Here is a 6,000-nt window from a genome sequence, read left to right as displayed (position 1 = left end):
TTCTTTGTGTAAGATGCATGTATGTCGTACTATAAGTTAGTGAGTGAGTCAGAATGGTGTCACGCAGTTTTCAGCAGTAGTCTAATAATATCACTGCGGTCGCCCAGAAATGGGCTTCTCACATTGTACCCATGTGGGGAATCGAACCCGGGTATTCGGCGTGACGAGCGAACGCTTTAACCACAAGGCCCCAATCAGTTAATGTTTATTCTAATTACACAGAGGCAATGTCACGCACAGGCACGAGTTACAATGTGTAGGTATAGAAGGGAGATGGGGTTCAGACCAGGATCACTTTTAGTTTCCCATAGGCAATTGCCAAAAAAGAAAATCTACCCGTTTTCAGCAACCCATGCTTGCCGTAAAAAGGGGACTATGCTTGTCGCAAGAGGCCACTAACGGGATCGGGTGGTCAGGCTCACTGACTAAGTAGATACATGTTATTTACAGACCGCCGTCATATAGCTGGAGTATTGCTAAGATGGGCGTTAAACAACATACAAACAAACCAGAACGAAAATCAATTCTGTATTCGCTTGTGGTACTGATTATGATTCTGTCTATCATTAATTCATAAATGACAACTGTTTAACGAAACATATATTCAAGTATACCAAGTATTATTTAAAACCTTTCTTAAGTTTGTTTGTTTGTTGTATAACGCCGCATCCAGTAATATTCCAGGTATATGAGGGCGATCTGAAAATAATCAAGTCTGCACCAGATAATCCAGTGATTGCCATTGCGAGCATCGATCTTCGCAATAGGGATAAGATGACATGCATCGACCAAATCAGCGAGCCTGACCACCCAATCCGGTAAGAGGCCTCTTACGACAAGCATAGTCGTCTTTTATGACAAGCATGGTTTCAACCAATACTAATCCGGATCTTCACGGGGTTGCTGATGATCGAGTCTATCCCGGATCTTCACGGCTCTATCTTTGTAATGGACGTTTCTAAATCCTCGTATGACAACCTATCACCGTAACTACGCGGAATCATGGCTTAAATACCGTTCTCAATCAGTCAACACTTATGCGTTTTATCAATATCTTGACAGGGCAGTTTCTTGTGTGAGACGCTCATTACTCTCCAGACCAGTTTTGGTGAGTGAGTGAGTTGGGTTTAACGCCGCTTTTAACAGTATTCCAGTCATATCGCGGCGTGTCAGCTTAATGTGGGAGGAAAGCCCGAAGTGATGCAGGTTTCAGACGTTTACCACTTCGGTGAAACCCACGAGCACGGGTATGGTGCTGACAAACCTGGAAACATAATTGGGGCGAACCGGGATTCGAACCCACAATCATAGGTTTCTTGCGTGCCCAAGGGACGCAACTCTGCACAGCGAATCGCGGCGCCGAAGACGACTGGGCCACCCGTGGTCCCCCAGACCGGTTTGATGTCAGTAACTGGTTCATAGTTCGAGCCAATGTATACCAGACCGGTTGCGTCATGCATCGTCCGCCTTGGCTCGTGTCTTTCCGTGGCAACAAGAAGATAACACATCTGTAGGCAATATATACCTCGCGTACCTTTTTCGGTAGATATGTTCAATTAATTAGAAATGACGATATTCGACAGTTACAAAACGCCCATTTCATAGTCGGTTTTTGTGAATGCGTATACTCTAACAATTGGGGACCCGTGAAGATCCGGGGTAGAATAGGTCTTCAGCAACCCATGCTTGCTGTAAAAGGCGAATATGCTTGTCGTAAGACACCGGATCGGGTGGTCACTGACTGGTCATCGTATCCCAATTGCCACGTCATGTCATACGGTGTAATATATATCCTGCTATCATGTCATACTGTTGATATATATCCGGCTATCATGTCATACTGTGTAATGTATATCCTGCTATCATGTCATGCTGTGTGATATATATCCTGCTGTCATGTCATACTATGTGGTATATATCCTGCTATCATGTCATGCTGTGTGATATATATCCTGCTGTCATTTCATACTGTGTGATATATATCCTGATGCCATGCCATACTGTGTGATATATATCCTGCTGTCATTTCATACTGTGTGATATATATCCTGCTATCATGTCATGCTGTGTGATATATATCCTGCTGTCATGTCATACTGTGTAATGAATATCCTGCTATCATGTCATGCTGTGTGATATATATCCTGCTGTCATTTCATACAGTGTGATATATATCCTGCTGTCATGTCATACTGTGTAATGAATATCCTGCTATCATGTCATACTGTGTGATATATATCCTGCTGTCATTTCATACTGTTTGATATATATCCTGCTATCATGTCATGCTGTGTGATATATATCCTGCTGTCATGTCATACGGTGTAATATATAGCCTGCTTTCATGTCATACGGTGTGATATATATCCTCCTGTCATGTCATACGGTGCGTAAGAGGCGACTAACGGGATCGGGTGGTCAGGCTCACTGACTTGGTTGATGATGCATGTAATCGCATCCCAAATGCGTGGATTGATGCTCATGATGTCAATCACTGGATTGACTGGTCCAGACTCGATTATTTACAGACCGACGTCTAATAGCTGGAATGTTGCTGAGTGCGGCGTTAAACAACAAACAAACAAACAAATCTAACAATTTGAAAGCTACACCGTACACGCAGACCTACAGACAGGTCCCCAGTCACCGGAAAAGGGAGAGTGGTGACGACATACACATGATTGCTGATCATCTGCGAAACAGGAGAAATTTTTCAAAACCAGTCAAACAGACAATTCAAACAGCTATTTGTTTCTTCTTCTCCCAAGGGGAATGAGTGATAATTAAATTGCCTTTGGAACTAGATAGATTTTGTTTGGTTCTTGTATCTAATTCGGAACCAATCTGTCAAGAGTTTTACTGGAAGAGTGATGTTGTTCATCGCGTAATTTAAACTCCTCACATTTGTTCTGCTTTTAAAAAGTAAGTCGGCATGACCTTCCGAAATACAGTTGAAGACGCAAAAAAAATGTTCCGAATTCTTTCCAGTTAAGTTTGAATGCAAACATACTGGCCCGCCGAGTAAATGACATATACTACTCAAAACAAGTTACAGAACTCCCGATATTACTAAATTAATCTGTCATGTCATAACTTCTTTCCAGTAGTAAATGTTGTCCTCCCTTGTTGATATAACGTGTAATCCTTTTACTGCGATGACAATACACGGTGTACAATATTTATCCTGCTGTCATGTCATACATTGTCATATTTATCCTGCTGGCATGTCATACGGTGTAATATAAATCCTGCTGTGATGTCATACATTGTCATACATATCCTGCTGGCATGTCATACGGTGTGATATATATCCTGTTGGCATGTCATACGGTGTGATATATATCCTGCTAGCATGTCATACGGTGTAATATAAATCCTGCTGTGATGTCATACGGTGTGATATATATCCTGCTGACATGTCATACGGTGTGATATATATCCTGCTGGCATGTCATACGGTGTGATATATATCCTGCTGGCATGGCATACGGTGTGATATATATCCTGCTGGCATGGCATACGGTGTGATATATATCCTGCTGTCATGCCATACGGTGTGATAAATATACTGCTGTCATGTCACACGGTGTGATATACATCCTGCTGTCAAACTGTGTGATAAAGAAGCGGTCGGGTAGCGTTCGCGCGTCACGCCGAACACCCGGGTTCGATTCTCGACATGGGTACAATGTGTGAAGCCCATTTCTGGTGACCCCCGCCGTGATATTGCTGGAATATTGCTTAAAGCGGCGTAAAACCATACTCACTCACTCACTCACTGTCATGTCATACGGTGTGATATATATATAACCTGCTGTCGTGCCATACGGCGTGATATTATATCCTGCTGTCATACTGTGTAATGTATATCCTGCTATCATGTCATACTGTGTGATATATATCCTGCTGTCATGTCATATGGTGGACAATATATCCAACTGTCGTGCCATACGGTGCGAAAGAGGCGACTAACGGGATCGGGTGGTCAGACTTACTGACTTGGTTGATGAAGCATGTCATCGTATCCCAATTGCGTGGGTTGCTCATGATGTCTATCACTGGATTGTGTGGTCCAGAATCGATTTTTTTCAGACCGCCGCCATATAGCTGGAATATTTCTGAGTGAGGAGTAAAACAACAAACAAACAAACAAAAATCTGTTGTTAGAAAAAGTGTGTATGGCTACACACATATCTGGAGGCAAAACAAACCATGCTTTGGAAAGCAGTGTTAAATATAAATGGTGGATTATATATACTTTGAATCTTAAGAGATTGCTTCAATTATCACAGGCGTTCCAAGTCAGTAAATTATAGAAAACATCATTAATAAAAGATACATTCGGAAACCTTTGAAAAAGAAATGATTGAACATGGAAAATATATCAATGATCTAGCCGGAAAATCTTCAGAAAAGAAAGTATTTTTCGTACAAGGTATCACAAAATGCTTACAAACTACAAACACATTGACTATACAGCGATGACGTCCTACCATACAGGAACACAATTATGTAAGATGGTATACGTCATGAAGGCTATTACAAGGGACAAATAACTTCACTGTCAAGTGAGTGAGTGAGTTGGGTTTAACGCCGCTTAGAACAGTATTCCAGTTATATCACGGCGTGTCAGCTTGATGTTCGAGGAAAGCCCAAAGTGATGGAGGTCTTAGACGTTTACCATGGTGCTGACATATCCTTCACCACGGGATCCTTGGTTGTGTTCAGGGAAATTTGACAGCAAATCGCTACATGAATCAAATTCTTCAACCTCACCTTCATCCCATCATTGACCGGCAGAGGGAGCTATTTCAACAGGACAACGCTCCATCGCACACAGCTCGTGTCACGGTTGACTACCACCATAATGCCAACATCAATTCTTGCCCTGGCCGTCGAGATCTCCAGATCTCAACCCAAATCGAACATCACTGGCATGAACTCGATCGACGTGTACGTCTACGTCAGCACGTGCACACGCCGCAGACATTCCTACAACCGGCCAATGCGTTACAAGCAGATTAGCGCAGAATTCCGCAGGACAGAATTCGTACACTTATCCACTCAGTGTCGAGGAGATGCAGAGCCGTGATTGCTGCCCGGGGCGGTCACACAAGCTACTGAGTTCAGCGCTACCTTGTGGCTTTATGTGACATGACAATGAACAGTTTTCAATGCCTTTGTATAACGACAACATGTGACTATCGACCTCCAAAATGTCATATTTGTTTCTATGATATTAAATTAAATATATCGACTTGATTAGGTACAATAAATTTACAAAAAATATACATGTGCGTTTATTTTTTTTAAAGAGTATATATAGAGAATCTCATCCGAGTGCCTTTTGATATCAAATATATCAACACGAGTTGATAAAAGTGGAAAATCTCTGAGGCTTGCCGAGGAGTTTTTCCACCTATGTCAACGAGTCTTGATATGTTCGATATCAATAGACACGAGGGTGAGATTTTATTTATCATCTAACACCATTCTTCCAACCTTTTCAGTTTGTAGACAGTAATAAGCAGTGTGTTAAAGGGGAAGTGTACACGCAAAAATTACTTTCTTTCTTTTTCTAAACAAAACGCAATTTTAGAATTAGTTAGTATCTGTGTTTGAAAATATACACTCATTTTTTTCACAGTGAAAGTAGGAAGCTCACAATAGTGTGAAAATGATATGCCGTTATGAGGCCTTCGTTTTTCGAGCTAAACAGGCCTGAGTTATCTCCCTTAGATTATGACGTAATTGGTGCCAATTCAACTGGGTCCCTGTCTATTCTGAACGCAAAAGATATCAAGTACAAGTTTTCGGTAAAACAACATGGCCTACGACACACTCCGGCGCAGTGGTGACTCAGCATAACACTATGCTGGCTGGCATCTGAGACGCTAGAATCACACACCTGTACCTACACCACGTGAAGCGGCTCTAACAAAGCATGATGACGTCATAATGTTTATCAATTGGCACCAATGACGTCATATTGCAAGGGGC

The sequence above is a fragment of the Haliotis rufescens genome, unplaced genomic scaffold, assembly GCF_023055435.1.
Source record: "Haliotis rufescens isolate VD_foot unplaced genomic scaffold, xgHalRufe1.0.p SCAF_19, whole genome shotgun sequence".
NCBI lineage: Eukaryota > Metazoa > Mollusca > Gastropoda > Lepetellida > Haliotidae > Haliotis > Haliotis rufescens.
The sequence above is the reverse complement of the archived record's forward strand: the minus strand, read 5'-3'. Positions refer to the sequence as shown.